A 24,309-nucleotide genomic window follows, 5' to 3' on the forward strand; every position below is an offset into this window, starting at 1 on the left:
TGTATTACACACACCAACTCTGGGGTGCAGTGCACTTATCCCCATACAGGGATGACAACAGCAGAAGTCTTAAATTAATTAATTGAATCTCCTTTAATTCAGAGACTGGGAGTGCTTCAGTCTGTCTGATAGGGCAGATCTCTAATCTTTCCATAAAGAAGCTTTTTTTAGCTCATACATGTTTCTGATGATGTGGAAGATTTATTTTTGATCTGGGAAAGTCTGTAGCAATGTTTTGAATTCCTGAATGACTGACTGACTGACTGATAATCTATCTGAGGAACACTGGAAGCAATTTACAGCCTTAGATGGAGATTTTTATTTACTTACGCAATACTTTTAAAGTCCAAACCTACAGTTCATCATCCAACACGAGGGCTCTTCACCTTTCATCTCCCCTCTGTTTTCCTGGGAAGGGTGAACTTTCTTCTTCAGTCCACAAATGACCTCCACTAATGATACAGATGCAAAAGGTACTGATCATTTGTGGCCAGTCTTCCCAACAGTTAATGAACATGCTGAGACAGTAGACCATCTTGCTAGATACACACAAATTGCAGCAGACAGAAGGAGAAATGGCTCATTAATCTATGCTCTGAAGTTGAAAATCTGCAAAAACATGGGAAGATTTCAGTCTGAGTGACACATCTTGAGGTCTCCTACAGCTGGGCCTGAAATATCTTTGATGTTTCTTCAATTTTATACTATAGTCTGCAAAGCCAGTGTTTGTTTCCAGCCCAAGGGTAAACCTAGTCTAATCTTACTCTTGCCAGATGAAAATTATTTCCAAACTTAAAGTCAGTGTATTGCTTAGCTGATTACATTTCTGATGTTTAAACCAAATTAAATACTCAGCTGATCATACTATACAATTATACTGCCTAAAGGGAAAGATTTCATTTGTCTACAGCTGGGAAAGAAAAAAAGCAAACCAAGCAAACAAAAAATCCCCAAATATTTTAAACTACAAACTCTGAGTAAAAAGGAAGCTGATGGTTGCATAAGCAGCTGAGATCTGCTACTATGAAACTGCTGCAGAGGGGAAATCTCCAGGCCAGAGGCAGGCAGTCCTGCACTGCTGGGCTTCCTATGTGAAGCTGACAGGTTACTTCTGGATTAGTGTGATTGTTGACTCACAAGGAAAGCCTCAAAAGGAGCAGTAGGAGTGTTTGGTGGTAGCCAGGCTCAAAGAGGGGTGCTGTGGCTCCTGTCCTCAGTGGCTAGTGAGGGGGCTCTTAGAAACACAGAGTGGTTTGGGCTGGAAGGATTAAAGATCATCTCATTCCAACCCCCCTGCCATGGCCAGGGCCATCTTCCACCAGACCAGGCTGCTCAAAACCCTGTCCAACCTGGCCTTGAATACCTCCAGAGATGGGGCATCCACAAATTCTCTGGCCAACCTGTTCCAGTGCCTCACTACTCTCACAGTAATGAATTTCTTCCTAATATCTAATCCAAACCTACCTTTTTTCATTACTCCTTGTCCTATCACTACATGCCCTTGTAAAAAGTCCTTCCCCACACTCACACTACTCCCCCCCTGTAGCCCCCTTTAGTTTCTGGAAAGATGTAATAAGGTCTCCCCTGAGACTTCTCCAGACTGAGCAACCCCAACTCTGAGTTTCAGCCTTTCCTCATAGGAGAGGTTCTCCAAACCTCTGATCATCTTTGTGGTGCTCCTCTGGACTCACTCCAGCAGGCTGATGTCCTGCTCAGAACCCCAGAGCTGGATGCAGCACTGCAGGTGGGTTCTCACCAGAGTAGAGCAGCGTAGAGAAAGAGAATCCCCTCCCTCACCCTGCTGGCCACAGTACCTGCTAACTCTTCCATAAAAGCATTGCCCTATGGAGGAGTGATTCACTGGGAAAGGAGGGGCAGGGAGTTACCAGGACTTCAGTTCCCTCCCTCACCAAATCCACTTGTTATGGCATGTTTGCTTGTGATATCAGGATGTGAAGAGCCCGTTTCACTACTGCTGATAGCAGCATATAATGGAGCTGCCTGGGTGGCTGTGGCTTCCTTCCATCCAGCCCTGACTTAAAATGGTTTTAGGATGTTACCCTGGAAGGTCCAAATACCACACTGAGACAGCTGGGTACCGGTGATTCACAAATGAACTTGGGTTCAGGGGCAGTAAATGCACTGATAAAGTACATACTTACAATTAGCAAACAGTGAAAAGGGGAAGATCACTGTGATAAATATAAATTAGAAATGAGGGAATACAGGAAAGCAATGAGGGAAACAAAGGTCCTAAGGAGGAAAAAGAGAGGTACAAGGCAAGTAAGAGCATTTGGTCAAATCCAGATCAGAAGGAACTTGCTGTTTTCCCAAGAGCTGAAAGTGCAGTTTGCCATATCACAGGGTGGGCAGGACCCTGAGGTGAGTTGCCCTGCCCCAGGAAAGCCAGTTAGCAGCTGTGGCTCCTGTTCCTTCAAACCAACAGGAATGGGTAATTTGCACTTGGGGGTTTTCAGCTAACCACACAGAGAGATCTCTGAACTGTTAATATAGTGTGGTGGGTATTAATAAGCCTTGCTGTTCAGGGAAGCTCTGGGGGTCTGGGAAGCAGCCGTGGAAACAGGATGACCTAATTCCAGTCCCATTGGCTTGCTTTCAGTGCCAACAGAATGAAGATTTGATATGAGGCAAGTGCTAAAACAGAAGCAAGAAAATACCATCATGGCTAATTAAATAGTGCAAACTGATAGGGAATGGTGTAGAAAATGGATTGTGTTGACTAAGCATATTTTCAAGCTCAGATGATAAATGTAGAAGTTGCAATAATACTTGGACCACTGGAGAGGTGTTTTCAGTGTCCTAGGGCCCAAGCATTGTCTATTAAACCAGAGCAAGCCACATTCATCATTAATCAACATTAACCCCAAGCAGCAAATCATTAGTGACACTTTCAGTGGACAGCAGGGCCTCAAATGGGTACTGATACATCCTTTCATGTCTTTATTAATGGCTGGGCAACATGCATAAGGGTAACTATGTCCTTTGCAGCTTGTATTACAGGCAGAAAAGATAGACAGTGAGAACAATGTGCCTCAGCAGCCAAGCAGCCTGCCAGTGTTGTGCCAAGAGCCTGCCCCAGATCAGGCCCCAAATCAGGCCCTGATAGACCTGGGCCACTTGGGTATGGGAAAAAAACAGCCAGAAAAGCAGGGATTTGTATGGTTGAGGGATATAAAAAAGACAAGTCAATGTTACCTTTTCCTAACATCTTTTAGGATAATTAGGTGAAACCAGACTCCAAGTTTCAACGCTTTGTGCGTTTCATTGCTATCTGTTGATCGCCTTGTCTGGTGCAGCCCAAGTCAGAGCCAGGGACTTCTCACAGAGGGAGAAGTTTTCTCACAGTGCTCTGTCTGGGTGGCTGCATGATGCCAACACGTCTGCAGGTGTTCTGCTGACAAGTGAGCAGTACAGACATTTGTCCCTGTAATCTTCTACTGGACAGCCCCACTTCCTGCTGGAAGTTAATGGTGCAGTGCGTAATGCTCTGCAGAGGTAAACCTGCACCTACCGGATGTACTGGAGAGGCAAGCTAAAAGAGAAGCTCCTGAAAAAAGCATTTAAAATGCTTCTTTCAGATAACTACTCCGCATGCATCCTTCAGAAGATGTATTAAGCCCTAACGTACTGCAGCTGACTGGTCCAGTCACCTGCTTTTTAATTAAAGTGAAAGCCATATTTGCCTTGCATACAAAGACAAAAGCCCCTTTCAGCCCTTAGCTCTTTGCAAAGGCAGGTTGTAATTCTTCTCTTTGCAGTTTCTCTGCACTGTTTCCCTATCCTTGTGCTGCTCAGCCCATGCTCTGCCGAGCAGGCAGCTGGAGCCATCCCTGCAGCAGGAGCCTCACCAATGCTAAGTGATGACCAGACAAGGAAATGGGAAAGAGCCCAATATGAGAGGGAATGTGATAATTTTACATCATTGCATCCTTCTCTGAGGAGCTGCTCGGAGCACTGTGCATTTCTTTTTAGTCCAATCTTTAATGTTTTCAAGCTTGTGAACAGAACCAGCTCTTTGGAAAATAGGCATGGGGGCATCCAGTTCTGTACAGCAAGAGTAAGGAAGGATGGGATATAGAGATATTTTGGCTTCACAGTCTGTTCTCATATACTTCCGTGATGGCATTTGAACTCTTTGAGAATTAATAAACTAATTCACTAAACAGTAGTGCTGTTGTTCACTAGGTTTGTCATCAGCTCATCTATGAAAAGTAACAGCAGCTTGAGGATTTTGCTCCAAACACTCAGATTTTGCTTAAGGTGATTCTTGATTACCTTCAACAAGCTGAACTGATTTAAGTTCTCTTCTCATGAAAAGTATGATGGGGGAGCTGATTTATTCAGTCAGAGAATTCATCACTGCATAAACAGAGGAAGAGGCTGAATTAGCATTAGTGAAAGATCTATGATTGTTCCTGGAGAAATGTTATTACTTTAACTCAGAGAGTTGACTCTGGGGCTTGGCTTTTTCTCTTTTGCTCTGTAAGAGTTTCCAGTGGACTGCTCTGTGATGAATAATATCTCAGTTGTTCTTCTTTTCTTAAATAAATCTAATTATGCTTTTTCTATGCAGGAAATGAAATCAAATTATAGGTATCACTCATTCATCCTTTTATAACTCCTGTAACATTAGCAAGACAATGTCCTGCTGGTGAAGAAAGCAGTGTGCTTGGCCCTGGGCAGTTGGTAGAAGATAGAAGCATCTGATCAAATTACTCAGCTTCTCAAAGAAATCATTTTTAGAGGATGTTGATGATTGTAATTTGCTTACCTTGTTCCATCCAGGTTGTTCCTAGCCATGGAAAATCACCCTGGCAGAGGAGTGATGCTGGACAGGGGGATATAGTAGTGCTGAGCACAAGGATGCCACCAAGGCAGCCAGCTGGGACAACTCATCAAAGCAAGTGCTTGGTAGTCTCACACATATCTTGGATTCTTCTACAGGGCTTAAAGCATGTCATCACATACATCTTGAATTATGTATGAACCGCTGATCGGACGTAGCAGATCTGTGTAACCAGTGTTATCCACCCGCCTACGGTGCCGGGGCTGCCAGATGGGAAACGTCTGCTCCTGCACAGGCCAGCTGCGGTCTGTCTTCCTCCTGTGTCAGACATCCCACACTGGTGTGGCCTCCATCCCAGCAGAGGTGCTATAGGAGGGAGAAAGCTCAGGTATGAGCTTCCCACTGGGATAAAAGTGTTTCCATCTCTCCGTCCTGCCCTGGCCAGCTTCCCCTGGTGTTTAGTACCACACAGGTCCTGGGGGAGAGGTGGCACCCCCAGAGCATCAGGGAACTGCAGCATGGTAGGTCTTGGACCACAGTGGTCACAGGTAGTTGGTGAGGATGGCTCCTGACTCCCCCATTGAGGGGCCTGGCTGAGGCCTGCCGAGAAGCTGCTGCTCGTGCTTTTATGCAGCTGTGGTAGTAGAAGGGCTAGAGGGCTGGACCTCCAGCATGATGAACTGGTCACAGGGTGGGTGCACATCCTGTGCTCAGTGCTGGATGAGCAGTGGTGGTCTTCTCTGTCCCTTGGGCAGACAGGATTGGGGCTCCAGTCCCCAGCACCCACATTGGCACTTGGGCAAGTGTGACCCTTTCACCCCAGGCACTCTGCAGCCTGTGTGCCACAGTGCCATCTGCCACAGCCACCTGGGAGCCGTGGGCCCTGTCCTCAGGCTGGAGCACACGGACTCTCGGGATATAAATCATCACTCAGGCCGAGGGTTAGGCCTGGTGTCTTTAGAAGTGGGTTTGTGGAGAAGAAATGCAGGGCGGCACTCATGGAAGTGGACTCTGGGCAACAACTCTGGTCAGAGCCCAAGCTCCTCTCCTCACCTGTCTGCAGGGGACACAGTCAAAAATCATCAAATATCCTAGATCTCCTAGAGCTCTTTACCTTTATTTCTTGTGAAGAGCTGCCCACAAGTTCATAAAGTATGTGCAGGACTGGGGCTTCCCAACTTACCTGCGGGGCTGGTGCCCTCAGCTGTGCAGACTGACTCCAGCTCCATGTGTGCTCAGACAGAGCACATCACCAACAGACAGGCTCAGCACCTCCTTCCCAAGCAGGGGGCTCTTCCACAGCCCTGGGGAGCTGACCCAGCCTGCCCCCAGTTCTCTGTTTATTTCAAGTTTTATAGCTTTAGAAAAATTCCTGTCTGATGATCTAGATCTATTTACACCCCACTGCTGTGTAGTAACATTCCACCAGTGCTAAGCAATATTTCATTCAGGGACTAAATTTGCTGTCTGAGTTCAGAAGCTCTTCATCATTGTGGGAGCAGATCTCTCAAAATCTCTCTCAAATATTTATCTATTGCATCATGTCCAGAAAATTACAATCTGGACCTCTTTTTGGACTAAAGAAGTGTGAAAAACACTGCCTGTTTCCCTGGGCCTCTTCTCCACATGCAGCTAAACTCTCTATCCATATCCTAGGAGCTGTGGCAAGTGTGGACAATGGTGATGATGGCAAAGAGTTACAGCCTTGTAAACAAGGACATGAGGGGAAAACAGTTAAAGGTAGTTCCATAGATCTGCTAAGAAAAGGGAGGGATTGGATTCCTGGGGCATTCCTGAGCCCCAGCTGCTGTGGTTGTTCCCATCTCTGACTGTTTATGCAGGTACTTTGGAGTCTGACCTCAATCTCTGCTGGAGAAATGTCTACAACACTGGGATAAGAAGAATCTTGCCTTCAGTAGCAGAGGAAAGAATGAAAAGTCTGGGACTGGTAACTTTGGCAAGAAGATTGAATACAACACAAGTCATGGTAGCTTGAGAATTTATGAGATTCAGGAAACCTCACAGAAGAACAAGCCTGACTTGCAGTATGTGATGGTTTCACATCTGCCTGACTACATGGTTCTCCACTTCCCTCTGAACTGCTGTGCTGAAGCTGCTGCCAGACAAGGTAGACCTCGAGCTTCAATCAACATGGCAATTCTCTTGTCCCTTCTGCTAATAATTTCCCACAGCTCCCCTATCAGCCTTGTCAAGGAATACAGGCTAGATAATCTGCAAGAACTAAGCACCCATTCCCTGACTGCTGGTCCTCCTCTGCCATCCTGGCTCCTCAGTGAGCTGCTATCAATGAAGTCCGAACTTGGGCAGATTCCTGCCTAAAGGGAAAATATCTTTCTCCACAACCAGCTCTGACACCTCTTGTCAGCAGCAATTTCAAATTCACCATGTAACACCAATAACAAAATCCCACACCTAAACTGCAGCCCTGTTTCACACGGTCTGGTGCAGGGACAAGTCCCTGGGGATGGAGCTGTGGCTGGAGAAGGGCAGTGTGTGCCCCATGGGGTGGCTGCATGGCTGCTGCTCCCACAGCCTCCCTGCAGGAATGCAGGCAGGCGCATCCCCCTGTGCTGCCTGGCCTCTGGCCTGGGAGAGCTGCCAGCTGGTTCCGCAGTCTCCCTTGGCTGAAAGGGTGTGAGGAAATCGCAGAGGATCTCTGTGGCCTGTGCCTGAAAACTTCTTCTGTATCTGATGGTGCCTCGTAATAGAATTTGACTGGTCAATACTGGCTAGTGTGCCTGGGGTGAGAGCATTTTAAAATGGGTGTTGGAAACCCTTTTATGGAGAATTTCCAGCCTGCTTATTGCTCCAGGTGGGAGAAGCCTGGAGGAAAGCCACATGCGTGCAGCAGTCTAGACATGTTTGATTTCTTTTTGGAATTAAAGAACAGAAGTCCCATAATACCCTCTCATTTTTTTAACATTCATACAAGTAGCCAATATAAACAATTCTCTCACTGCCCTGAAATCTGGAGTTGCTCACAGGATGAAGCAGTGACCTACTGAACCTCTGGGAAGAGTAATATTAGCCTCTGTCTGGTGTGCTGCTGCCTTGGCCCAGTGCACAGCCCTGCTGCCCGAGGCCCAGCACAGGCGCTCCTCCGGTGCCCTGTGTCTCCAGGCTGTCCCATCCAAGGAGAGGAGATGCACAATGAGGACACTGAACTCAAGGACACCCCCGTACTTAAGCACGTAATAAGCCCTCTGGTCCTCAGATACAGCAGGTTCCCCAGCTTTGCTTCAATCCACCTGGAAGGTTAAGCTACTGAGGCCTTGTCCTGGGATCTGGAACCAGCATTAAATTCTATGTTTGAATGCAGAGAACATTTTTCCATCACACCTGAGAGCTGCTGCTTGTGATGGATTTTGAAGTGCCCATGGACACATGTTCATGGCAGCAAGCCTCCAGGCTGACTTGCAGGAAGATGACTGCCATTTAAACTGGGGTCACTTCTGAGGCTGCCAGTGCCCTCGCTGCATGTTAGCTTCATGTGTATGTGATGGAGTTTCTTGTTGTGATATGAAATATTAGGATAAGTGTCAAGGAGGCTGGATAGTTATTGCACTTGCAGTCAAACAAGGATGAGGGCTGCTTGTTCTTCTTGAGCTTCTGGTGCTGCTGCTCCACTAGGCCTCCCTAAGCCTTCTGGCTACAATAGTGTTGCCTGGAGTTCTGATGCTGTCACTTCTCCAGATTGTTTTATAGAAATGGATTTTTCTTTTCTGGGTTTTCTGTGCCTTTAACTTTGGTTCTGCCTACACACTCATGGCTGGAATTGCATTGAAGAGGCACACAGCAAAGAACAACGTGAAGCAGCTGCCGATATATCCCGTTCGGTTTCAAATGCAGTGGAAGAGGTGACAGCTGCCCAGGCTGGACTCCTGGGCATGAAAATGGCTCAAAAATTGACAAAATCATATTGAGTAAAAAGATCTACTCAGGAGTCAGCCTCTCTGACAGCACAAACAGCCAAGAATGAGGTGTCCATATTTTCTCTGTATGTAGCATGAGTGTGAGGGACATAAGAAATTATTAAATGTGATGAAAGCTGTGTTGCCTTTCAGCTAAGCTCTTGTCCTTGCCTTTTAGGACTTCAAGATAAAGAACTGGCATTTGGATCTAATCAGGACTTAGAGAAACAGACAAGCTGGTAACATTTCAAGGCTTCAAGCCCTCTAGATTCATTTTGGTTTAATCCCTGTGTAGTTAATTTTACTTCCCAAAGATGTGTTGCAGGCTCTTGTTGCAAGTTTTGTTCCTCCTCATGTCCCACCTCAGGCATATGTGGTGCTGGTGCTTTGCAGAGGTGCTGCATCCCATCACAAGCTTGTAGGTTAATTGACTCCCCTGTGCCCCATGAGTTTAGGAGGGCAACTTGGGGTCCCCTAGACCAAAGGTGCAACCCCAAAAAGAGTAGTTGCTGCAGTTATCATGGCTGAAAATTCCTTGGGTATCTCTCTCTGTGCTTCGTTTCCTGCCTTGCTCTGGCAAAGCTCCCTGTTTCCATGGTGATGATTTATTCCTCTAAATAGTTGCTATTCAAGAACAATATCATGGGTCCTTCTCTGTTGTTGGTTTAATTAAAACAAAACAAAACAAAACAAAAAAAACCAAAAAAACCCCTACTCTTCTCCTGGCATCAGTTTTGGCTGAAGCAGTTAGAATTGGACACTGTCATCCAATTGCTCTGATCCACCCTTGCTCCCATTCAGAGATGACCTTTCTGCCTCCCTACCACTTAGTATAACCCATGAGGACTGTCCTACCACTCCTGACCTGTCCTACTGAGAAATCTCACATGGGAGGAGCTAGAAGGAAAACGCAGAAAGGAGGAGAGAGCAGCTGAGCTCTCGCAGAACAGTACCACACAGTCCCACGTTTGCCCGGGAGTGAAGGGGAGCACGACACCCTGTGCAGCTCTGCTCTTGAGCTTTGCTTTCCATGAGCAAGGAGGCTTGTGATAAATAGGAAGCCTTGTGGGAACAACGTGGCCCATGATGAAATGGCCTGTAGTGCATCACTCATCATCACAGCCTGGATTTTAAATGAGCTGCCAAAGAGGGAGCCTCTCCCCTCCTCCCCAATCCTCGGCTTCCAAAACAAATATTTTTTTATTATGAGTGGAACAAGGACTTGTAGCCTGAAAACTGGAAACAAAGATGAAAGAAAATTAAAAGGCTGAACTGCATATTAGTGGTAAATTCCTGCATATTGGAGTAAAATTCAAATCTTAAAGTGTCTGTTTCATTGCATGAAAGTCTGAATAGGCAGCCTGGTCTCCATACAACAGGTACCATTTGGTGTTACTTGGGACACTTCCTCCTTGCTTTGCATAATGAAAGAGACAGAGCATCTGGTTTCTCTGCTTCATTTTAAATGCCAGTGCTTATTTTGTTAATACATTTACATTCCAATTTTCTTCACATGTAGTAAAAAGGAAATGCTTTGAGGTTCTTCTACATAGAAGCACATTAACGTGCTTGATTTTTAGGCACCAGTAGCAAATGTATTCAGAGCCTGGAGTTCAACCATGGAGTGAGTAGAACAGACTTTGGGGAATTGAATTCCCATCTATGAAAGCAGTTCCTGAATCAATGAAGAAATTTTCTGACTTGTTCCATTAAATGCAGCCAGCATTGGCTTGTTCTGGGAGATGGATGAAAATGTGTCCACAAAAAAGTATGGAATACAACCTTCCAAATGGTTTTTGCTCTGGTGCACAGAACAGCATCACAGGAGTACCAGGCTGCTGGCTAATCCAGAAGGGCGGGTACCAGCTACATTTCCTTCTGCAATACTCAGGCTGCAAAATCTTTTAAAGCAGTTGCAGCACCTTTCAAACATGCAGTGGAACCCACCCTTATAAGGTGGGAAAGCTTCATGTTCTGCTGCTAGAAGATAGGAATGTGAGCTCGGCAAGGAGTGTTTCATGTGAGCCCTTTATCTGAGAAATTGGTGATAAAAGTGAAGAAGTTCACATGACACAAGAATTTCTCCCTTATCTAAAGGAAACTGGAGATGTCAAGTCAGAGGTACAATACACAGGATGAGTTACAAGGAGGAAATGATGTAAAGGGGACAGACAGTTTGGAAATCTGCCTGCTTGCTTGTGTCCTATTTTGTGCCTTGGAGGATTATACTGACATCAATACAATATTGATTTTAAAAATCATTGACTGGAAGCTTGAATATGTCAGCTGTATGACAAAATGAAAAAATCCAAAGTCCTTAGGACCCTCAAATGTGCCATCTCTATTTTTGACCTCTCTTTGACATTGAACTGGGAGAAAGTGAGGGAGGATTTTGAGATAAGCCTGTCAATCTATCAGTTGTCATTTCCCTCATATATTTTTTTCTGAAAGTAGCAGCCTTTATGCCTCTGAAAGTATAGTGGGGAAGATGCTGTGCTATCAAAACAGTTCATTTACCCAACATCCACAAAGTTTGCCCGGAAGAGATTTTTCAATCATTTAAACCTTGGTTTTAGATGGCTTGTCTCCTTTAAAAGCAAAGAGGAAAATCCTACTTCTTGCTATAGAATATAAGCATGCCAGATGTTAAATTCCATCTATTTCCTCCACACTCTTTCCAAAGCTTGCCTAGAAACATCTTGTCCCGTTGTAAGAAGCTTGTATGGTCCTCAGATTCTCTTGACACATCACTTTAGGTAGCGTCTCTCTGCATGCTCCCTGGTTAATCTTGCCATCAAAACCCTCTTGCTTTCATCCCTGATGCCACTGTTTCTGCCTATTTCGTGTTTTACCTCTTTACACCCTCTCCTTCTCCATATTTCCTTTTACCTGGACTCAGTGCTTGGCTGAAATGCTGCTTTTCAACACAGTGAGATGGAAAGCCAGACATCCATCATCCCTAGTCTAGTCCACGGACTCCAGAAAAAGCAGTTACAAGGCACAGGACTCCTGGTGAAACCAGAGGGCTGTGAGGGAAGGGCCACACATTCATCTGCTTCCCCAGAAGCATGGACCCAACATACTCTGTTTGTCCAGGGTGTCTCCAAAGCAAAACCCAGGTACCACAAGAAGAGGTAACCAGCAGTACTGTAGTTGTGCTGCTGTGAGGCCATGCAATCCAGACATGTTTTTTTATTGAGAAGCTTCATCCTTCATGAAGAGCTCAGACCATGTTTTTTTTTTTTAATAGCCCTGGGTTATTTTTATCAAAGACAATGTGGCCATTAGGAGTAGCATAACAGGGATCAGCATGATTTACTTTTTTCCAGGACAATGGCCATTATTCTGGTGGAGCTGAGGACAGTTTGGGCTCTTACCAATTGCCATTTTCATATAAAGCAGGGCAAAAAGCAAAACAGAACCTGACTCCGCAGCTGGGCAGAGCTGCAGTGGTTTCTCTATTGCTAGTGTAACTAAAATGTGGTAAAAACACAATCCAGTCTCTCAAGCCAGCAGATAGGATGAAAAAGAGAGTGTTAGTGGAATCCTGCCTTTTTTGGCCTAAGTAGCCTGATGAAAACTGTCCCTGCTCTGAGCTGGCAGCTGGACCAGGGCCCCTTCCAAACTGGATTTCCTGATGGTGCTCAAGAATGACAGACTTCTACTGGCCTGCACAAGAATTTGAACTTCCAGAGACAGTAAACCAGAGTGAGATTCAAGATCCTAATTCCATTCTGAATTACAAGCCCAGGATTCAATGTGGTTTTCTGGTTTTGTTTTTCATCAAGCCTAGGGTATCCCCTGGGTGGGGTGGTGCTCCCCAGCAGCCAAGCGCCTGGCGTAGTTGCTCAGGGAGTGCCTCCTACGCAGCAGTCCATGCATGTGCATGTCCTCCCTGAAGGCTACACCCTGCAGTGGTAGCTCTTCCCAAGACTTCCATCAGAGCTGGAAGGAATGAGAGATGTGTCTGTAGCTATACATCCAAATGTAAGGCCTGATTTTTTTGTCAGTGGGACTACATGTAGAGTGAATGCTACTTCTGCTCTTACAGGGAAGCTGGAAGGTAGATACTGGCCCTGTTCTTTCTTCAGAGCATCCATCCCAGGCTTATCTGAAAACAGAGCCTAGACTGGGGCCAGGCTGGTCTGAATGTGCCTAATAAAAGAGGATGGTACCAATGTGAAGGGGTGCTTACACATGCAACTCTGGGCTGTGCTCAGGGAAACACCTCGATCAGTAGTGACCATGGAGGGCTGGAGGTCTCTGGCTTGTGCAGGCAGAGACCAGGGGAAAATAGACCTGCTGTCAGGAAGGATGAATTTGCTCCTAGGAGATTGGTACTTTTGCTGAACCAGGCTGGAGAACAGTGGCAGGAATTTTTCATTCATTTGCACCCATCTCTAATTTCTTCCAGCAATGCTCTGGCAGAACTGAAGTCTATTGATGTTTAAAAAGCTCTTGAGCTGGTTTCTTCTCTCAGGGTGTTTTAGATGTATGTAATACATTGTGACTATACTCCCAGGAACCTGTTGGGTGGGCTGGATTTTGGAAATATGAATAAGTCACAGATAAATGAACAAAGCAGATAAACAGGTACAAGAGAAAACATTGCTGTAAATCCAAGGTGTGCCTCCTCTGTAGCTTCATTTGGGAATCAGGAAGAAACCAGCACTCAGTCCCATTCAAGGTAATGCTAGTTTTGGTATTGGTCATACACAATTTGAACTGGGCCCAGATCCTCTTTCTCCCTCCTTTTTTAATTGTTCTTGCCATAATTACTACTATTGTTGTATATAGTAGGGGTTTTTTCCCTTGTGTGCAAAAGCTATGATGCAAATGGGAGTCACTCCCAGAGAGTGCCCAAGGGCTGGGATGGAACTGCTCTGAGATGGGTCATGCTGCAAAATAATAAAGGTCAGGGGGCTTGTTCCAAACCAGATGCCACTGGCAAACATGTTGAGCCATTGCTGTGCTCCAAAAGAAGTGCCAGAGCCCTGAGCCTTGGTCATTTCCCCAAAAAATCTGTGCAGCTGGGCTGGGACTCACTTCTCCTCTGTTGTGGTCATAAAGGAGGGGTTAGACTTTTTCTCCCCAGAGCTATTTGGAAGTCCCGAGTAGACAAGGAAACTGGCCCTGGACAGGAAACTCGGCAATTGCACAGTGCTGACAAGTGTCCAGAGACTATATACCACAAAAGCACAGAGAAAATGGGAAGCCTTGTGCTCTCCACTTTGTTTTTCATGTGTAGGGAATCTCAGGTGCCAGCCACAAAGAGACCAGACGTCTGCAGACAACCCCTGATGTTTACATTTATTTTTAGCTAAGGCAATGTAATTTGTGGCTAATGTAATGGTTTAATGAAACAGAATCAGAAAGGAGTGAAGTTATTTATGTCTTTCAGCAAGACCCACACAGCCTGTTCCAGCTCTACAGCCCCAGCCTAAGCCCCTGGGCAGAGGGTTTGGGCACAGAGATGACACAATCCTGTGAGCTCTGCTCAGCTTTACTATTCACAGACACTGAGCATGTTATAAAGTGGTATTCCCATAACCTCAGGCTCATACACTCTCTGCTTTCCTCTCATTGAAGTGAGAGTGCCATGATGATAGACTGAACTCAGCACAAGGGAGACCTGGGTACTTTCAAAGTCCAAAATAGAGCCTTACTTGAGTCAGGTGATGAAGAAATACTTATATTTATTTTCTACTGTATCAATTGTGTGCCTTTTGCATTGTCTGTCCTTCAAAGAATGACAGTTTAGGGATTCAGGGGGATGAAGGGGGATGCTTGGTTACCTATTTTGCCTTAGCAGAAAATCATCCTTGAATAAAGATCCCAGAAATATTATTAACCCCAAAGCAGTACATTCCAGAAATTATGAGTATGTGGAACAGAGTCTATGTACACATATGATGAAAATTATTTCCAAATTTTATCTTCTGTTCTGTCACAGGATCCCACAACAAGGTCCTGTGAGGAAAGGATTTAACCATAACTTTTCAACAGACCCCCTTATCAACCAAGTTGATATATATTTGTGTAGTGCTAGGGCTGAATTTGGTACCACCTTGGCAAAGGTTTGCAAAACTGTAATTTGCATGTAGGTTCCCTTGTGTTAGCCAAATATTCACACCTTTCTGGTTTTTATTTCCATTACTCTTTAGGATACCACATACTTGAGGTACCTGAGGTGCACATATGTACTCTTGGGTCTGAAAGAAACAGGGATTAAAATACGCTTCATTAGCTGTGGGTAGAGGTCTATCAGCAGGGAGCTAGAAAGGTTTCTCGTAAAGCATATTTCTGGCTCTGTACCTGAGATGGCTATGACCATTAGTACTGTGCATATCAGTAGTTGCAATGATTTGTAGTAGAAAAGAATGTATTTCACTGTATTTCCCATACAAATATTCTCAGTTTATTTCCCACAATTCATGTCTCTCTTGATTTTTTCACATTTTCCCCTTCAGAAAATACTTACCATTCTAAAAGGAGCCAACCACCTTTATACACAGACAGGTAGACTATGCCACGAGGGTTTTTCTTTTATGTGGGTGTTGCTATAAAGAAAGATTATAATCTAAGGCTCTTGCCTGTGGGTTATCTTGAGAATTGTCTAAGTTCATTCATACAAATGGAGGATATGGAATGGGACTTCGTAAGAAATTTCACAAGATGTCAATATCTTGGCATTTCCAATTCCTAGTCTGCGAGACTGCAATGCTGTGAACAGTGTTGCCCAGAAATGTCAGGTTGCAGAGGGTGTTCAGAGGAACAGGACAATGCCAAAAACTGAGCCCCAGAGCTGCCAAGTCTCATACTAAGACCAAGTAACTTTCTTCTTCTTCCCAGGCTTTTATTTTCATCACTGTTTTTCAAAGACCTGTCTGATGCAGTATCTGAAAGGCATTTTTTTCATCTCAACCTTACAAGAAAGAGTAAAGAGCACCTGTGTTTCTTTACCAAAAGAGTACAAGGAAGTTTTCTGAGGCTCATGCTTCATTAGCTCAGCTTCTCTATCCATAACCGTTTGGGTACAATGTGCACAACCTGCATAGTGATTATGGCAAGAGAAAAATCCTTGATGATTTTTCCTGCCCCATGGTCTGTGCACTGCCACCAAGAGTGGGAGGCCTTCTGCTGTCCCTGATTATAACTCTACTTCCCAACACCTGCAACCTCAGATATCACAGGAATTACTGCAGTAAAAAACACCCTGTGAGATGAAGAAATTTTTTTTAAAAAGTCAGAGATTAAGTAATCGAGAAAAAGAGTCCAGCACACTGACCTTGTAGCTCATTCTCATCATCTCTCTCTTCCCCAGATGGGGATGTCTTTACTTCTTGTCCAACAGCTTTGGGACACTGGTGACTGCTTGGGACCAGCTTCTCAGAGCTGTGGCTATAAGCAAGATCTACCAGGCTGTATATCTCCAAAATCCTATGATGGAGGAGGCGACCATGGGAGCAAGCATCTCAGCTGGAGAAATGTCCTTCACTGAGTGGAAAAATGCTGCATGCACAGTAGCCACAGGGCTGCTTCTCGAGGTGAGACTGGCTCTGTTCTTCCAAATGACAGCCAGCTGCCACCTCTCTTCGTAAGATTCATTCCCCTGGAAGATATGACTGCCATGAGGTAGCATATTGCTGCTTGGGATGGGGAGATAACACATCAGCCTTTAGCCTTTCTCTGGAAACTTGTGTGAAAATGGATTCCAACTCTTCTTTGAAGATTGAAGAAAAACAGGTGCTTGCTATCCAGTGTGCTTTGAGCCAAAGACTGTGTGGGACAGATGAGATAGGGCCAGTGATTCAGTGTCAGAAGAGAGTACTAGGCACATGCCTACTGAAACAACCTCTTCCCAAGTGGGTTCAAGTGGGAGTAGGCCCCACTGTGTCAGCCCCAACACCTGAACAATTCTGCCTGTGATGAGGCTCCTACCTCATCCCCAAAGATGTCAAGCTCTTCTACAGCACTGCTTTCACTAAATATAGAGGGTCAGAGGCTGCTGTTGCTATGGAGGCTGTCTCCCAGCCAGTTGAGAGTGCAGAAACCACATCTGCTACTGCCCTGTGAAGAGGATGGGGTAGGGATGTTCAGGGTATTTTTGGACAAGAACAATGATGGTGAGCTTACTGTTGGTCAGAACACAAGAAATAAAAAACATCTTCCTTTATGTTAATTAGTGGCTCTCACTTTTCAGCCGGGGAAGACCCAGGGAAGCTGTTAGGGCTGCTTTTGCTTTCCAGAGAGAAGAGCACCACTGCTTTCTGCCTGTGTCCTGGGGGTCAATATACAGCAGCACATCTTTACCTAGACAGTTATTTAAACAGCTCACGTCTGAAGGAACGAGCCCAGCCCCAAATTCCCCATTCGGTGTTTCTCCCTCTTGCACCCGGTCGGTGTTTGACCCTCCATTTCGCAGCTTCGTGCCAAGGGCCTCCGCTGTGGCTCGGTGGAGGAGCCGGGCGCTGCAGCGGGAGTGCGAGGAGCTGCCCCGGGAGCCGGGGATCCCTGCGGCGGGCCGGCATCGCTCCCGCTGCCGCTCCTTACGCGGCTGCACGGCTCCCAGTTCTCCTCCCAGTTCTCCTTCTCTCCTGGTCACAACCAGTCTGACCCTAGGTGGCTGTGGAAACCTTCAAGCCCCGGCCAGGCGCCGTGGGGCCAGGCACAGCCCAGGGTGGGAAAACCCGCTGTGGGGAATGAGTGGCACGGCCCACCAGGACTCTCTGCTTTTGTCCCTGCACCAAGCACCAGCCACCGCTGGGGTCGGGGAGACACAGTGATCAGAGGGGAGTCCAGCCCAGCAGGGCTGCCGTGATCCGGTTTGTGTGCATCACTCATCCCGGGGACCCGGTCAGGGCCACTGACTGCTGGGCTGGACAGCAGCCACACTAAGGCCTGCTTAAAGCTGTCGTGTAAAAAGCCTACAGTCTGATTCCCAGGCATCCCACATGGAAGTGCATCTGTCCTTCCTGGGACAGGAGCACAACTACAGGGGAGGCCTCTGCTTGATGCCTGCCCTGCAAAAAATATTAAATAAATTTATAATATTTTTTAAACAGTCAGGAAAGAAACATGTACTGATTCACTGGGTTTAATTTGTTGGTCCAACAAAAGTCATGAGAGACTGATGTTTTGACATGTGGACTATAGTTTTAATGTGAGGTCTGCTCCACCACTCTATATTATTTATTACTCCTCAGCCACTTCATCTCCCTCTCTGCTATTAAAGAAATAGCATAGGCTTTCTCACAGGAAAAAATAAAAATTAAAAAGCACAATATATAAATGGAGAGTAGGATGCCCTGGGAAGGACCCCTAGGGATGGGAGAAGACCAGTTTATGGAACAAATTCTAAATTGTAAGGATGACCTCTGGCCCTGACTGCTGGGCTACAGCCACAGAGAGCACAGGTGGAACATGCACACAGGCCTGAATGAGGTGGTGGCTGGGCTGCCCTGAGAGCCTCCTTGCCTTGGTCTGAAAGTGCCACTGTCTGCATTTCTCACACCCCTCTTTTCTTGCTGTGTATCAAAGCTAACTTTATGAGAGGCTTGCAGGGAAGGCACAAGCATGTAGTCATGGCTCAGAGAGTCAAAGCACTACAGGGGAGAGTAGGGCTTACACAGCTGGTTTGGAGTCTTCTCTTAGAGAAGAGATTAAAGGAAGCTGGGGAAGCAGCTTACCTAGTTTGCCTGCTGAGTGGCTGTCCCTGCTGTATGCTGTTGGTGCTGCCCAGCGGCACTGTCCCCGCTTGTCTTACAGCACTGGACATACTGCTCCACAAGTGTCACCTTCCTCAAAGTGGAGCCACTGCAAATGTATAGGTATGAGGTTCTCTGCAGATTTCCAGATAAGAAGCTTTCTGATACAAGAGATAACTTTGCACTGCTCAGTTGGATTTTCAGCAGCTGTGCAGAGTTGCTCCTGCTGTACAGAGAAGAAACAGTCATGAGCTAGTTAAGAGCCAATAATAATGAACACAAGATGATTTTCTGTACAAAGGCATGCATAACCCATAACTGCTTCTATGCAGCAGTTTTTGCTTGCAGAGCACAGAAGCTTAACCTGTTCTGCAGAGACAGGCAGGCTGCCAACCACCCAGGGGCTCGCTGAACCCTCCAGAGAAGTGGGGTGAAGGGATTTCTTCAAGCAAAGCCCACAGTCATGAATGGCTAGATTTAAGCTCCAGGAAGTCTATTTTGGGAAAGCGAGCTAATGGGGCAGTGACTTTAGGCTTAGTGTGTGAGTCCTGCTCCAATTCTGAGAAAAGTTTGAATCTGGATCCCAGCCTCACTGGCTCAGTATCATGTTCCCCACTCACTCACTGCTGGACCACTGTGTGCTGAGAACAAGCTGACATGCCTGGAAGGCTGTTGGTAGGTTTTCCAGCTGTACCAACTACTTTTCTAAAGGGAGCGAGTTCCGCCTCCACACCATGCTGTACTAAGCTGTGCCACCTCTGCTGCTGGTGGAGGCAGGTGGCTTGGCATCGTACAAAAGAAACTGAGAATCTCAGGTGTTTCTCCCAGATCTCCCAGGGCAGCCTTGGGAGCACTAGATGATACTACACAGGAGCCTTGATTAGCATTCTGAAGACCACAGTTAACAGCAGGTAAGAATCAACCAACTCCCTCTGCACTTAGTTTCAGTTTAGAGCATTTTAGAGCATTTATGTCCTGTTGGTGCACTATGATGAGGGTGGGCCTCTCTAGAGTCACATGGATCTGCATTTTCCTAGCCCTTTATGAACTATCTGTCATTGTGGCTCCATACCCAAGCATGGATTATGAATATAGTTTGCAGTTTGATGACAAGGTGACACATCTCACTATTGAAATAAACAATTGATGCTACAAGCATGAAGAGATGAAGGGGCCATGAGAGGTGCACTTAAAAGCCAAAACCAGGACAGAAGCATCTCCTGTCAGCATTTGGAGTGATGATGAGTTTTGCTGGTAGCTGTGACACAGAGAATTCCCACTTCCTTTATGAGGCAGCTGGAAGTGGATTTTCAGCAATTGTTGTCCATGTAAGTGTATATAAAGATATTTTTTTCCCACAGTCCCTTTCACCTTACTCACCTCTCTCAGCTGAATCAATATCCTGCAGGAGTTGTGCTGCAATGTGCTTAACACATGGGTGTCTGATGAGACTGTCTAGGTCAGGTTTCATATGTCTGATTTAACATTTTTATTTCCCTACAGTTGTAAATACTTTTCTTCAATCATTAGTCTCTTTACAATCATGTTGCTTCATGGTACTGTCTTACCCTCTGAAGCCAATGATATTACACAGTATGAAACCAAGTTGGAGGGGATCACAAAAGGTGACACAGGGTTCACCTTCCAAACTCATGGTGGGGTTGATTGTCCCTAAAGTTTGGCCTTTCTTATAACTGTCCTAGTTTTTCTATAAAATCTCCAGCAGTGGGAATTCAGCACCTTCTTTTGGTGACCTCCTCAAGTTCTTTGCTATCCTGACCACTTGCAGATTCGCCAATGGCCACGGAAAATGATGTAATGTGTTACTCTTTGCAGTAAACTTTTATGTATTTGAGGGCTGGTACTGTGTCTCACTTAATTTTTTTTCTTTGCTAGACTAAACAAAGCCTGCTTCTTCCAGTCTCCTCTCAAAGGTCAGGTTTTCTAGACCTCTGAGTCTTGTTACTTCTCCTTTGGACTCTCTCCAACTGATGAGTATCTGGCTTAAAAACTGGCACCCAGATCTAGACACAGGACTCCATCCGCAGCCTTAAAAATACTGAGGGGGACAGAGGGTTTGCTTCTTGTGTTCTACAAATGACTCTGCTTTGTGCACGTACTTCTGGACATGGATTTCCTGGGGAAAGGCCTGTGAGAGCTCTGGCATTACCCATCTGCATAGCATTCATGCTTTGCCATGCCACTGCAATTGCACAGCATTCCCTGGCTGCTGACAGTACAGTCTGCTCCAGATCTGTTGATTTGTGCTCTTCTGTGTTTGCTCTGCATATATAACTCACATAGCCTCAACTCTCAAACCATGCACTTCTCCACAAAGAATGAAAGGCTATAGGACATGCCTTGACTGCTTGTATCACATTTTACATTGTATCAAATTTCTACCATCCATTACCCTCCATGGTTTGCCCTACAGGATTATTCCAGGCCTGCATCATGCATGGTGCAAAAATTATGAGCAAGTGAACTTCACACACAGTCAGGTCTTACACCAGCTCTCTGTAACCTGTCAGGGATGAGGGGACTATGTGACCACAGCACTGAACTCTCTGGAGATGCATTTCTGAAGCAGTATCCTGCAGATCTTGCAGATCAGTATCCAGGAATTGCTTCTTTTGTGCAAAACTGTCCCATGGATGGATGGGTGGAGCTTGGTGTCTGCAGACAGCTACAGGCCACTGCAGCAGCATGCAAAATCTTGAGCAAGCATCCTCAAAGCGCTTTGCTCTCAAGAGATCTGAGTGCAGGTGTGGGTTTGTTCAGGCAGGGATTGCTGGCCCACTATTGAAACAACTGTGACCTACAGCTGCACGCCCAACCCATATTGACTGTATCTGTAAGGGATCCAGAGTGTCCCAGAGCAGTGATGGATGGCATAGCAGTGACTATTGCTGCTCTGGTCAGTGTTTGACTCGCAGGTAAGTGGCAGTGCCATGTGGGAAAGAAGCCAGTGCAGTGTGTTGTAGCTGAAGTATGACGAGTCAGCTGCCTTGCCCAGAAGAAATGAAATTTTTGTTGGCTTTCTCTCTGGAAAGTGATTCCATGGCCAGAAAGGGGTTCTGCTTGAAAACAGCCTGAGGATACCACTGTACAAGTGATATCCTTGAAGATGGGGGAGGGCTGTTTTTTCTTTTAAGCACTGTGCTACAAAATAGCAGACTTGTAATTATGGAGAACATCAAAGTGAATGGATTTTAAGTGAAATTTTTTAAGCTGGAGCTAAATAATGATAGGTCTGAGAGCTCAGGACTCTCACATAGAAAAGGGTTTTCTGTGAAGGCAAGGGTGGAGGCCAGAAAGAAACTAATCCCTGTGCTTGCTATTCTCCTATCCTGTTGCAGCTGTTCCCTTTCCAGAAAAATTTCACATTTACCTCCAAAGCTTGTCACACTTGTTCCATGGTCAGTGGAAAGTGAGAGAAACAATAAATTCTGCCTCTTGCCTCTGTAAGCCACAGGCACATAATCAGGCAAGCTCTGCACAATCAGAGAGCGAGAACAAGAGACTCAAACCTGAGTCTCCCTCTTGGTGGCAGCAAGAATGAGCTCTCCTCTATTTCATTTGCAGTCTCCAGAGGTAAGCAGGTTCTCCTGCCTTCTTGCTACCATGTGGAAGGCACTGGTTGGCTTTGCCTTTCAGACCTCTGCTCATGGAGATGTGTAGCTTCTACAGCAGCAGCTGCACCGTGGCTTCCCCTGTGCCTCAGGGCAGCATCTTCCTCTGCTTCCACCATGAGAGTTGGCACTGAGCATGGCCTGGATCAAGCCCTTGGTTTGTATGTGAATACACCAGTTGTCAGGGATTTGTATACTTATGGTGTCCAGTTTGAAGCATGCTCTCTTCTACTTTAATCCATTCTGTGTCTCTTGTAGGAGCATGGAAAATGCTATTGTCTTTCTCTTCTCTGGTTCCTGAGTCTCTTTATTGTTTGGGCCAGACAGAGGTACTATGCCAGCACTGTGAAATGGAATGTCCCTTAAAGACTGACACAGAAAACCGAAAAGACTGAGAAAAGAAAAGCCTACAAAGACCTGCCCCTCGGTAGAGGACAACCTGCAGGCAAAACATGAGAAGTACTAACCTTGGGTAACTGAAGGTCTCTATGCCCATATCATAGAATAAGGATGGTAACCCCAATGAGGTGGTCATTTCACTGTACAATGTGTTTAGTGGGCATCTAACATGACTCTCTCAGTAACACTGGATGATTTTACTCCCTATGCCCCTCTGCAGAACCAGCTCAGCAGCTGCCCAAGTTGCTTTGGTTGCCTGATGCTCCTGTGAACTTCTGAGCAGCAAACACCTTTCCCTTCGGAGATGAAGTGAGGGAACAAAGGGGGCATTATATGGGCAATGTTGGCCAAGTACTCCTTGAAGGATGAAAGTAGATAGGGGTATGTGATAACAGTAATATAGGAGTAGAAGTGTAATTCCCGATTCTATTGTTGTTTAAGTGACACCATGAAAGAAAAGGGAAGAACAATCTAGGGGATACTCTGCTAGAAAAGTAAAATCAGGTTTTTTACAAGGAAAAAAAATGATTTTCACAAAATGACATACATCAAACAATATTAGCAAATATATATGAAGTCTGCTCTATAAGTCACTGTTTCTGTACTTACATATTTAAATAATCTTTCTTCATCTTGAGTGATGCATGATAGAGTGAATACAAGTCTCTGAATGGTGCAGAACCATTATTCTGATAATCGTATTTGTGTTTTTGATATCTGCAAGTGTACATAAAGGAGCATCATATAACACATGAATACAGAGGACAGTACAGACTACCATTATACCATGCATCTGTCCATTATAGTCTGCACAGTTATTTATGCCAAGAAGTAAGGAACATAATCAAATTTCACCTCCAATGCTTGTTAAGAAGCAGGAAAAAAAAATCCCCTTTTTTGCAAGTTGAGCTCCTTGGTGTAATTTAGGGCTAAATCCAGCTTGATGTAGAACATTTCAGCTCAATTCAACCTTGTGGTTTGCAGCATCTTTCCAGTCTATTCTCAGCTACCCGCTCTCCCACAAACTCTCTGCTTCTTCTGTATTGGACAAATTGGGACACAAGCTCACTCTGCCCTGCATGCTGATGTTTCAAAGTTGTGTTTCCTTGAGCTTCCTCTAGATTCTGTGAGAGATGCCATAGCGCTTAGCGAGACTAGGAAGGGGAACAAACAGAGCTGCTGTCCCTTTCCCCCCCTACTCGTTTAACTGACGGAAGCCCATGTCAAGCATTTGTGTTTTGGTACACTTCTTAATGAGCTGTGTTTCCCCTCTAGGAAGCTACTAGATGAACCAAACACACTTTAGTTTAGCGTTTTCCTGTCAAACTGGGTATTTGTGGGCAGACAGCAGCAGCATACCTGGCACAGCCTCCCAGGCTGCATCTACTGACTCCGGGTGTGAGGGGCTCTGGCTGCCAGTGTTGACAATCCCAACCTTGACCAGCGGCTACCGCTCAGGAACAGGATAACACAGCCCTTTATCTTGGATCTAGGTATGGGCACACCTGTGCAACCCCACAAGCTGTGTTTTGAGTCGGGCAGCGGGACTGAGGGGCAGCTCACGTCGGGGCCGGCGGGATGGGCACCAGCTGTGACACACGAAAGCGTCCTCACAGTGACAGGTTTTGATGCGCCTGAAGCTGTGTCACGGAAGGTGTAGGTTGGATGTCAGGAAAAGGCTCCTCACCCAGAGGGTGGCTGGGCACAGGAACAGGCTCCCCAAGGAAGTGCTCACAGCATTAAATGTGACAGAGTCCAAACAGCGTTTGGGCAATGCTCTCAGGCACAGGGTGTTGCTCTTGGGGTGTGCTGTGCAGGGCCAGGAGCTGGAC

At 45.8% G+C, this 24,309-nt stretch overlaps 1 long non-coding RNA gene across 3 annotated transcripts; it reads left to right on the forward strand.

Annotated features, from left to right (window-relative positions):
- Nucleotides 1–1,672: 1,672 nt before the first annotated feature.
- On the forward strand, nt 1,673–20,301 carry LOC107205759. 3 transcript variants are annotated; one of them, XR_004497949.1, is made up of 3 exons: nt 1,673–5,195; nt 6,464–6,547; nt 6,649–20,301. It is a non-coding gene; the product is annotated as an uncharacterized LOC107205759 (long non-coding RNA). The 3 variants fall into 3 exon arrangements; XR_004497948.1 differs by having other exon boundaries at nt 6,464–20,301; XR_001522115.3 differs by lacking the exon at nt 6,464–6,547.
- Nucleotides 20,302–24,309: the final 4,008 nt, after the last annotated feature.

The sequence above is a fragment of the Parus major genome, chromosome 5 (genome assembly GCF_001522545.3).
Source record: "Parus major isolate Abel chromosome 5, Parus_major1.1, whole genome shotgun sequence".
NCBI classification, from domain to species: Eukaryota; Metazoa; Chordata; class Aves; order Passeriformes; family Paridae; genus Parus; species Parus major.